The following is a 12,635-nucleotide window of genomic DNA, read 5'->3' as shown; positions in this document are numbered from 1 at the left end:
ACAGATTGCCTGCGATTCAGGGAGAGTTAGATGGAGAATGAGAGCTTGGGAGTTGGAGAGATACAGGGCAGAGAGAAGGAGATTTGGAGAGAGAGTTCAGGAGAGAAAGGGAAATTTGGGGAGTTAGGGAGAGAGGAAGGGAGATTTGGAGAGAGGGAGAGAGAGAGAAGGAGGTTGGGAGAGAGAGTGAAAGATAAAAAAGGGAAGAAGGAGAAAAAGGTATTGATAATGATGAGACACAGAATGATGGAGAAAGAGAGGGAAGAAGGTCTGGAATGAGGGAGAGCAAGCGAGGGGAGAGAAAGAGAAACAGAAAGAGACAAGGAGACAGAAGGAGAGAAATGTTGAGATGAATACCTGCAGTTTGACAGTCTGAGACACACATGAATTGGAACTGATACATACACAAGAGTTCAGCTTCATCCAGTCAGTCCCCTGTCCTAATAAATCACAAACAGCTACAGTTGCAGTTTGCTGACAGAATTGGGGAGGGGGCAAATGGTTTGTGGTTGGATTATCCAGCCATTCCCCATGTTCCTGGCACATGGTAGTTATTATAGTCAGAGGTCAGTGAGATACAGTTGTGGTTTTCAGCCTGGATCTACTTATTTTTCCTTCTGGAGATAAAGAGTTTGGTAAAGGGATAGATGTATAGATAGATAGCCTCAGGCTCCAGAACTGTAACAGGCTCCAATCCTCAGGCTCCAGCACTGTTATAGACCCCAGGCCCCAAGTCCTGCACTATCATGGGCCCCAGGCCCCAAACTCCATACAGGCCTCAGGCTCCAGCACTGTAACAGGCCTGGAGGCTCCAGCACTGTTATAACATCGAGGCTCCTGCATTGTTACAGGCCTCAGGCTCTAACTCTGTTACACAGATTCCAAGCCTCTGGCTTCAGCACTATTAAGGGTCCCATGCTCCAAGCCCCATGCAGGCCTCAGGCTCTAGCACTGTAAAAGGCCGCCAAGCTCCAACACTGCTATAGACCTAGGCCTCAGGCCCGGGCCCTAGGCTACAGCACTACAGACCCCAGGGGTCCAGCACGTACATTGGACGCCAGCACAGATACAGGCCTGAGGATCATAGAAACATAGAATCCCTAAAGTGCAGAAGGAGGTCATTCGGCCCATCAAGTCTGCACCGACTCTCTAAAAGAGCACCCTACCGAGGCCCAATCCCCCACCCTATCGCTGTAACCACACCAAGGTGCAATTTAGCATAGCTACTCCACCTAACTTGCACATCTTTGGACTGTGGAAGAAATCAGAGCACCCGGAGGAAACCCACACAGACACAAAGAGAATGTACAAACTCCACAGGAATCAAACACAGGTCCCTGGCGCTGTGAGGCAGCAGTGCTCTGGGCCTTGATCGAACCAATGGTCCTGGCACAGCAGATAGATTAAAACCTGAAAGACTCTGGAATCCCAAACAGAAGGAAAAAACAATTCCAAACTGTCAAATCCCAACAGAAACAAAATCCGTAACACTGGCATCAGTTATACTGGAGTTCCAATTTAAGGGATACATGTTTGGCCATGTCCTACTGATTTCCATTCATTTCCACATTTTACCGGTTCCTCCTCCATGCACCACATAATCAGGGTCACAGAGTTTAAGGAGAGCGGGAGGGATCAAAGGCTCACACACAAGTCTCCAATTACCAAGAGCCCTAATTAATGTTGAGAGTTCCTCATGCTGGGGTCTGCCAATAATTAAAGTCTGTGAGGAACACAAAGTAATTGTAGAAACAAATTCCTTCAGGCCATTTCCCACCCAACAGTAAAAATGACAGTGTGTGTGGTTTGCAAATTAAACATCTTTGAGCAGCCCAGACAAGTTTTCACAAAATAAAATGCTCATTGTTCTGTGAATTCCATCACCGAAGAGAAAAGCTGCCTCAATAAAGATAATCATAGAATTTACAGTGCAGAAGGAGGCCATTCAGCCCATCAAGTCTGCACCGGCTCATGGAAAGAGCACCCTACTTAAGCCCACACCTCCATCCTATCCCCGTAACCCAGCAACCCCATCTAACCTAAGGGGCAATTTAGCATGGCCAATCCACCTAACCTGCAGATCTTTGGACTGTGGGAGGAAACCGGAGCACCCAGAGGAAACCCACACAGACTCTGTACAGACATTGACCCAAGCGTGAATCGAACCTGGCACCCTGGTACTGTGAAGCCATAGTGCTACCACTATGCTATCGTGCTGCCTGTAATGTCTGAAACATCCCAGTGTGTCCGTCAAACACTACCTGGACAGGGACAGCATGGGGTTAGATACAGAGTAAAGCTCCCTCTACACTGTCCCCCATCAAACACTCCCAGGACAGGTACAGCACGGGGTTAGATACAGAGTAAAGCTCCCTCTGCACTGTCCCCATCAAACACTCCCAGGACAGGTACAGCACAGGGTTAGATACAGAGTAAAGCTCCTTCCACACTGTCCCCATCAAACACTCCCAGGACAGGTACAGCACAGGGTTTGATAGGTTGGAGTCGTAGGCTTGGGTAGGGTGCTGTTTCCAAGAGCCGGTGCAGACTCGATGGGCCGAATGGCCTACCTTCTGCACTGTAAATTCTATGAGATTCTGAGATACAAGATGAAGCTTCCTCTCTGCACAGTCCTCAAAAACTATCCCTTGATCAACATCAAAAAAAAAGATGGTTTTGGTTATCATTGTTCTGTTGTTTACGGGATCTTACTGTAAACTTGCTGCTGCATTCATTATATTTTAACAGTGACTGGACTTCAAAGCCCCTTTAATGGTTGTGAATCATGTTAGGATGTCCTGAGGTGGGGTAAATGGGTTCGAGAATAGCAACGCTTTCCTTTCTCATTGAAGCTTAATCAGAGTTTACTTCCTGAATCTGAACATTGTCTGATGTCTGATTAACATTTCTGAGAAGCGCTGTGGAATGTTTGCAACTCAGTGGAATGGTGTTGTATTGAAATGTAAATTGTTGTTGGAGATCACTTCCCTCTCATCCCGTTGATCAGGGTCAGCAGGGTGGGAGGGGTGTCTCTGGCAATGGTATTGAACGGTCTGTTGTGTTTGCCTCCTCAGAAAGCACACCCACCCCTGAAGTGCCCCTCCTCAATGTGACTGCTCCAACAGCCTCAGCCTCCATGGTAGATCGGATCATGAACTTCCAGGATCACGTCAGGCAATGGGCCAATCAGCTGAGTGAGAAAACACGAATGGCCTTCCAGAAACTTCAGGTCCAGGAGGTCAACAGGGTCATGAGGTGAGCTCTGCCCCATCCCTCCATTCCCACGCTCAATTCATCAAATCTCGCTTTGTCTCTCTATATCCACTCTCCCTCCATCCCAAGACACCAGGGACAGGATTCTCTGACCCCCATCTGGGTCGGAGAATCGGCGGGGGGGGGCGCCGTGAATCCCGCCCCCGCCGGCTGCCAAATTCTCTGGCGCTGGGGATTTGGCGGGGGTGGGAATCGCGCCGCGCCAGTCGGAGGCCGCTGGCAGCGGCACCCCCGGTGATTCTCCAGCCTGCGATGGGCCGAGCGGCCTCCCATTTTCGGCCGGTCCCACCGTTGTATGTTACGACAGGTACTTACCGGCGGGACCTGGCTCCGCGGGCGGCCTCCGGGGGAGGGGGGGGGGTATCTGGCCCCGGGAGGTGCCCCCATGGTGGCTTGGCCCACAATCGGAGCCCACCGATCCACGGGCCGGCCTGTGCCATGGGGGCACTCTATTCCTCCGCGCCGGCCGGTGCAACGGTCCGTGATAGCCGACACGGAGATGAACCCCACCTGCGCATGCGCTGGGATGACAGCAGAACACACTGGCGCTCCAGCACATGCGCCAACTCGTGCCGGCCAGCGAGGGCCCGTCAGTGCCGGTTGGCGTGGCGCCAAGCCCCTTCCGCACCGGCCGGTGCGGCGCAAAGCACTCCGGCGCCGGCCTAGCCCCTGAGGGTGCGAAAGAATACCGTCCCATTTGTCCACATTATCTCTGTATTTCTACCCTCCTCTACGGCCCTCTCCCACCATTTTCACATTCTTTCTATCACTCTCGTTCTATCTCACACTCTCCCCATCCCTCTCCCTCTATCTCATACTCCCCATCCCTTCCCTCAATTTCCACCCTCCCCACAACCATCTCAGGTGATTGTGTGTGTGTATAGTTTGCACTTTCTCCCCTTGTCTGCGTGGGTTTCCTCCGGGTGCTCCGGTTTCCCCCCACAGTCCAAAGATGTACAGGTTAGATGGGTTGGCCATGCTAAATTGGCCCCAGGTGGGGTTTGGGCCTAGGTAGGGGGAGGGGGAATGTGGGGATAGAGAGAGCGGTTGGGGGCTGGGGGAGTGTGGTGATAGAGATGGTGGGGGATGGGGGAGTGTGGAGATAGGGAGAGCGGGTGGGGGCTGGGGGAGTGTGGAGATAGGGGGAGAGGATGGGGGAATGTGGAGGTAGGGAGAGGGTGGAGATGGGGGAGGGGGAGTGGGGAGAGAGGGCCGGCGCAGACTCGATGAGCCAAATAGCTTCCTTCTGCACTGCAGTGATTCTATGATCTCCACACTTCCCATTCTCCCCCTCTCTCTCTTTCTCTATCCCAACCCCTTCTCTCCATCTCCACACACCCACATCCCACCCCTTCTCTCTATCTCCACACTTCCCATCCTCCCCCTCTCTCTCTTTCTCTATCCCCATACTCCCGCCAACGCCTCTCTCTATTTCACACTCCACCACCCCCTCCCTCTATTTCCACATTTCCCATCCCCACCCCTTCTCTCTATCTCCACACACCCCCATCTCTCTATCTCCACACACCCCCATCCCACCCTTCTCTCTATCTCCACACACCCACATCCCACCCCTTCTCTCTATCTCCACACACCCCCATCCCACCCCATCTCTCTATCTCCACACACCCACATCCCACCCCATCTCTCTATCTCCACACACCCACATCCCACCCCATCTCTCTATCTCCACACACCCCCATCCCACCCCATCTCTCTATCTCCACACACCCACATCCCACCCCATCTCTCTATCTCCACACACCCCCATCCCACCCCATCTCTCTATCTCCACACACCCCCATCCCACCCCATCTCTCTATCTCCACACACCCACATCCCACCCCATCTCTCTATCTCCACACACCCCCATCCCACCCCATCTCTCTATCTCCACACACCCAATCCCACCCCATCTCTCTATCTCCACACACCCCCATCCCACCCCATCTCTCTATCTCCACACCCCCCCATCCCACCCCTTCTCTCTATCTCCACACACCCACATCCCACCCCATCTCTCTATCTCCACACACCCCCATCCCCACCCATCTCTCTATCTCCACACACCCCCATCCCACCCCATCTCTCTATCTCCACACACCCACATCCCACCCCATCTCTCTATCTCCACACACCCCCATCCCACCCCTCTCTCTATCTCCACACACCCCCATCCCACCCCATCTCTCTATCTCCACACACCCCCATCCCACCCCATCTCTCCATCTCCACACACCCACATCCCACCCCTTCTCTCTATCTCCAGACTCCCTCATTCCCCACTCCCTCTGTCTCCACACTCCCTCATTCCCCACTCCTTCTCTGTCTCCACACTCTCTCATTGCCCCTCTCTCTATCTCCACACTCCCTCATTCCCCACTCCCTCTCTCTATCTCCTCACTCTCCCATTCCCCTCTCTCTATCTCCACACTCCCTCATTCCCCACTCCTTCTCTCTATCTCCACACTCCTTCATTCCCCATTCCCCTCTCTCTATCTCCTCGCCCACCATTTCCCTTTCAATTTCCACGCTCCCTCTCTCTATCTCCACACTCACTCATCCCCCTCTATCTCCACACTCCCTCATTCCCCATTCCCTCTCTCTATTTCCACACTCCCTCTCTCAATCTCCAGACTCCCTCATTCCCCACTCCTTCTATCTCCACACTCCCTCACTCTCCTCTCCCTATCTCCTCACTCCCCCATCCTCCACCCCTCTCTCGATCTCCTCACTCTCCCATTCGCCTCTCTCTATCTCCGCATTCCACCATTCCCCTCTCTCTTTCTCCACACTGCCTTATTCCCCACTCCCTCTCTCTATCTCCACACTCCCCCATTCCCCTCTATCTCCACACTCACCCATCCCTCTCTCTCTCTCCACATTCTCCCCACCTACACTCTCTATTTCTACACTTTCCCCATCTCTATCGCACACTCCCCCAACTTCCTCTCTCCGAGTCACACTACCCCGCCCCCCCTCTCAATCTCCCACTCCCACATCCACCTCTCTCCATGTTACACTCCCCAATCCCTCTCTCTCTATCGACACACTCTGCCACCCTCTGTACCTCCACACTCCCCCCATCCACTCTCTTTCTCTCTCTACACTTCCCACATCCCGCTCTCTCTCCAACACTGGGGTTGAGAGGATGGGGATGTGTGGAGATAGAGAGAGGGGGGAATGGGGGGGGGGGGGGGGGGGTGGAGTACCTGGAGATAGAGAGGGGGATGGAGGAATGTAGAGATAGAGTTGGAGAGGGGGAATGGGTGTGTGGGGAAGAGACGGGTTGGGGGAGAGGAGATGGAGAAAGAGGGGTATGGGGAGAGTGTGGAGTTGAGAGAGAGGTGGATGGGGGATGTGTGGACATATATCCTGAGCTGGATCAATTATGATCATGTTGAAAGGAGTAGCAGGCTCAAAGGACTGAATGGCCTCCCCCCTGCTTCCATTTTTTAAAAAAATTCCCAATTAAGGGGCAATTTAGTGGTCCAATCCACCTACCCTGCACATCTTTGGGTGGTGGGGTGAGACCCACACAGACAAGGGGAGAATGTACAAATGTCCGCAGTGCCGTGAGGCAGCAGTGCTAACCACTGCACGAGTGTGCCACCCCTGCTTCCATTTTAAATGTTTTTCTGAGGTAAACTGCGTAGATTGGGCCCATATTCTCTTGAATTTACAAATTGATTTGATTTTGACAATTGAAGCGACTCGATAGGGCCGGGAGAGAGAGAGGAAAGCTGTGTCCTCCGGTGGTAGTGGTGGTGAAAGTGGAGTTCAGGACAAGGAGGAAGAACATTAAATGTGGAGCCAGGCCATTCAGGGATCATTCCCTCACAGAAAGGGGAGTGGAGGACTGGAACTCTCGCTGCACAAAAAGCACTGGGGGCGATGAGGGACCAACTCAAAATTTTAACCAAGGTTTGATGGATTTTGTGTGGGGTAAGATGATTCAGGGTTAACTGAGGTATGATGGATGTAGTTATGATATGGATCAGCTGTGGCCTTATTGGACGGTGGAATAGGCCCGAGAGGCCTCCTCCTTTTCCTAATGTGATGTGGGTGAAAGTCTCTCATTGTTCCTCTGTCTCTCTCTGTGTTCCAGCACCTGGTTCTCCGATATCGGGAAGAAGTTTGGAGGGTTCGGGAAGAAGGCTAAATGAAGGCTTGGGAAAGGTCGCGCGCGTCCCCCCTCCCAACCCCATCACAAGTCTCACTTCCCCTCCCCCACTCCTTCCCTCTCCCTAGCCCCTTCCCTTTCCACAGGCCCATCCCTCTCCCCATCCCCCTCACTCCCCCCATCCCCCTCACCACCCCCCTTGCCATCTACCTCCGCTCCCCTCACTCCCTCCCTCCCCGCCTCACCCATCCACTCCTTCACCCCCTCCCCCAGCATTGTGAGTCCCGCCTCCTCTACCCTCGCCCACCGTCCCCGCTTCCCCCTGGGCATTGTTAGCCAGGCCCCCTTCCCTATTCACTACCGCGCGTGGCCCATCCCCTCCCCGTCCTCCCGGCCGCTATCCCGCGCTGTGCAGCCCATCGCCAATGGCGCGGAACGGAGGAGACCCCCCAGCCTTTCCCACGCCAAAGGCCGGATCAAACCCCACTGGAAGAATTCCTTCCTCCTCGTACGTCTTCCCTCTCGGACAGAGGTCAAGTTCACAAGGAATCGGTCGTACATTTAAGTCATGCTTTGCTCACAAGGAGAGGCCAACCAGCATTTCCACCTCTGCCAGCTGTAGCTCCAAGTGCCTCACTCTGTAAAACTGTATTATCCAAAAATTGCATTAAAGAATTCATAATCCACGAACCACCTGTCTTGTGCATCTTTGTCAAAACTGCGATTCTCTCCGTTCCTTTAGGATTTTTTTTTCATCTCTTTCTCAAGATGCCCGTCTGAGTATTTTTTATTTTTAAGTACTTATTTTTGAGATAATCTCTGTGCAAAATGTTCGGCTTTCCGGTTTCCTTATAGGTTAGTGGGTGGCAGAGTGGCTAGCACTGCTGCCTCACAGCTTCAAGTACCTGCGTTCAAGTCTAGCCTCGGCTGACTGTGCACAGTTTCCACGTTCTCCCCGTGTCTGTGTGGGTTCCTCCCACAGTCCAAAGATGTACAATTTATGTGGATTAGCCATGATAAATTGCCCCTTGATGTCCAAAAGGTCAGGTGGGTTAGAGGGATCGGATGGAGGGTGTGGAATTAAGTAGGGTGCTCTTTCCAAGGGCCGGTGCAGACTCAATGGGTCGAATGGCCTCTATCTGAACTGTAAATTCTATGATTTTCATTGAAGGTTCATCCTCGTTTCTTACATTGATGTTGCTGTTAAAAAGTATTCGGCTCCATGTTCGTGAGATTGTAAACGCAGTGAGGAGATTCCATCATGCACTGCGTCTTAGTTACATTATAAACACAGTGAGGAGATTCCACCACACACTGCATCTTAGTTACATTGTAAGCACAGTGAGGAGATTCCATCATGCACTGCGTCTTAGTTACATTGTAATCACAGTAAGAATATTCCAGCGCGCACTGTGTCTTGGTTACATTGTAAACGCAGTGAGGAGATTCCACCACACACTGCGTCTTAGTTACATTGTAAACGCAGTGAGGAGATTTCAACATGCACTGCGTCTTAGTTACATTGTAAACACAGTGAGGATATTCCACACTCACTGTGTCTTCGTTACATTGTAAACACAGTGAGAATATTCCACCACGCACTGTGTCTTAGTTACATTGTAATCACAGTGAGGAAATTCCATCATGCACTGCATCCTAGTTACATTATAAACACAGTGAGAATATTCCACCATGCACTGTGTCTTAGTTACATTGTAATCACAGTGAGGAGATTCCATCATGCACTGCACCTTAGTTGCATTGTAAACACAGTGAGGATATTCCACCATGCACTGTGTCTTAGTTACATTGTAAACACAGTGAGGATATTCCACCACGCACTGTCTTAGTTACATTGCAATCACAGTGAGGAGATTCCACCATGCACTGTGTCTTAGTTACATTGCAATCACAGTGAGGAGATTCCATTATGCACTGCGTCTTAGTTACATTGTAATCACAGTAAGAATATTCCAGCACGCACTGTGTCTTGGTTACATTGTAAACGCAGTGAGGAGATTCCACCACACACTGCGTCTTAGTTACATTGTAAACACAGTGAGGAGATTTCAACATGTACTGCGTCTTAGTTACATTGTAAACACAGTGAGGATATTCCACACTCACTGTGTCTTCGTTACATTGTAAACACAGTGAGAATATTCCACCACGCACTGTGTCTTAGTTACATTGTAATCACAGTGAGGAAATTCCATCATGCACTGCATCCTAGTTACATTATAAACACAGTGAGAATATTCCACCATGCACTGTGTCTTAGTTACATTGCAATCACAGTGAGGAGATTCAACCATGCACTGTGTCTTAGTTACATTGTAAGCACAGTGAGAATATTCCACCACGCACTGTCTTAGTTACATTGCAATCACAGTGAGGAGATTCCATTATGCACTGCGTCTTAGTTACATTGTAATCACAGTAAGAATATTCCAGCACGCACTGTGTCTTGGTTACATTGTAAACGCAGTGAGGAGATTCCACCACACACTGCGTCTTAGTTACATTGTAAACGCAGTGAGGAGATTTCAACATGTACTGCGTCTTAGTTACATTGTAAACACAGTGAGGATATTCCACACTCACTGTGTCTTCGTTACATTGTAAACACAGTGAGAATATTCCACCACGCACTGTGTCTTAGTTACATTGTAATCACAGTGAGGAGATTCCATCATACACTGCATCTTAGTTACATTATAAATACAGTAAGAATATTCCACCATGCACTGTGTCTTAGTTACATTGTAATCACAGTGAGGAGATTCCATCATGCACTGCATCTTAGTTACATTATAAACACAGTGAGAATATTCCACCATGCACTGTGTCTTAGTTACATTGTAATCACAGTGAGGAGATTCCATCATGCACTGCACCTTAGTTACATTGTAAACACAGTGAGGATATTCCACCATGCACTGTGTCTTAGTTACATTGTAAACACAGTGAGGATATTCCACCACGCACTGTGTCTTAGTTACATTGTAATCACAGTGAGGAGATTCCATCATGCACTGCATCTTAGTTACATTATAAACACAGTAAGAATATTACACCATGCACTGTGTCTTAGTTACATTGTAATCACAGTGAGGAGATTCCATCATGCACTGCACCTTAGTTACATTGTAAACACAGTGAGGATATTCCACCATGCACTGTGTCTTAGTTACATTGTAAACACAGTGAGGATATTCCACCACGCACTGTCTTAGTTACATTGCAATCACAGTGAGGAGATTCCATCATGCACTGCACCTTAGTTACATTGCAATCACAGTGAGGAGATTCCATTATGCACTGTGTCTTAGTTACATTGTAATCACAGTAAGAATATTCCAGCACGCACTGTGTCTTGGTTACATTGTAAACACAGTGAGGAGATTCCACCACACACTGTGTCTTAGTTACATTGTAAACACAGTGAGGAGATTCCATCATGCACTGTGTCTTAGTTACATTGTAAACACAGTGGGGAGATTCCAACACTCACCTTCTTGACGATGTGACTGAAAAGGTGAGTGGTGAAATCTCACCGTTTTTACGATGTAACTACAGCAAAGTGCGTGGTGAAATCTCCTCACTGTATTTACAATGTGACTATAACACAGTGAGTGGTGAAATCTCCTCACCATGTTTACAATGTCACTGAGACACAGTTAGTGGTGAAATCTCACTAAGTTTATCAAGTGACTAAGACACAGTGCGAGGTGAAATCGTCTCACTCTGTGTACGACATGACAAAGACACATTGACTGGTGAAATATCCTCACTGTTTATGATGTGACTAAGACACAGTGCATGGTTACAATGTGACTAGGAGGAGATTCCAACACTCACTGTGTCTTAGTTACATTGTAAACACAGTGAGGAGATTCCAACACTCACTGTGTCTTAATTACATTGTAAACACAGTGAGGAGATTCCAACGCTCACTGTGTCTTAGTTACATTGTAAACGTGGTGAGGGGATTCTATCATGCACTGTGTCTCAGTTGCATTGTAAACGGTGAGGAATTTCTACCACTCATTGTGTCTTCGACAATCCTTCTTGTGTTCGACTCTCCTGCTAATCTTGCTATAGTAACTCAGTCTAACTAACCAGTCTGCTCTAAGCCATGCGGTGGATGTGTTGCTTCTGATCTGCCCTGTCCTTCGCACTAAGCGTCGCCTGTGGAAAGAGAAAGAGCATGTGTACCCTGTCCTTTTATATGGGTTGCCCCCTTGTGGTAGTGTCACCTCTGGGTCTCTTGACTGCCCATTGGTCATGTCCTATCTTACTGACCTATTGGTTGAATGTCTGTGTGTCATGATGTCTCTGATACTCCCTCTAGTGTTTACTCAGTCCTAGTGTATCTACAATGATGCATACCACCACACCAGAGGCCCAATGCAATGCTTGAAAACACAACAGGAAGATTTAGCCACCTCACAGCATGTTGCCTACATTATAAACATGGGGTAGATTTCTCTCACTCGCTGCGTGTTAACAACAGCGTAAACACAGCATGAAGATTTCACCAAATCAGAGTTGGCTGACCTATCAGCAAAGCTGACCCCAAGGGGAAATTTTTTGGTTCATGTTTCTGACCATTCAGGACACGGAGACGGGAAAACCGAGTTGAAATTGGACGGAACCTGTTATCGGAATTTGTGATGTTCCCTGGTATTGGTCACATTCAGAGGGAAACATTGACAAAGGAATGAGTCACCGATCATGAACGGCAGGTCATGTTGAACTCTGGGAAAATACCCGACGTAAACTCTTTATCGTATCGGTGACAAACACCAGACCTGCATTTCTATAGCATCTTCAGACCCTCAAACCATTCCGAAACACTTTACAGCCAATGATTTACCTTACTGAAGTGAAGTCACTGGTAAAATACAGGACACTCAGCAGTCGATTTGTACACAGAAAGATCCAACAATCAACAATCAGATAAACCTATAATTATAGTGTCACAGAATCACACAGCACAGGACGCCATTCAACCCATCCATCATGTGCTGGGCTCTTTGAACGATCTCTCCAATATGTCCCCAACCCACCTCCAGCTCCCTGCTCTTTCCCCCAGAGGCCTGCAAATTTTTCCCATTACCATTATTTCTCCAATTCCCCCCTTTTGAAAGTACTTGTTTAATCTGCCTCCACCGGCCCATCAGGCAGCATCTTCCAGATCACAACAACTCGCTGTGTAAAATAAAAAATCTCCTAA

Source organism: Scyliorhinus canicula, chromosome 12 (genome assembly GCF_902713615.1).
Source record: "Scyliorhinus canicula chromosome 12, sScyCan1.1, whole genome shotgun sequence".
Lineage (NCBI taxonomy): Eukaryota > Metazoa > Chordata > Chondrichthyes > Carcharhiniformes > Scyliorhinidae > Scyliorhinus > Scyliorhinus canicula.
This window is presented reverse-complemented; position numbering follows the sequence as displayed.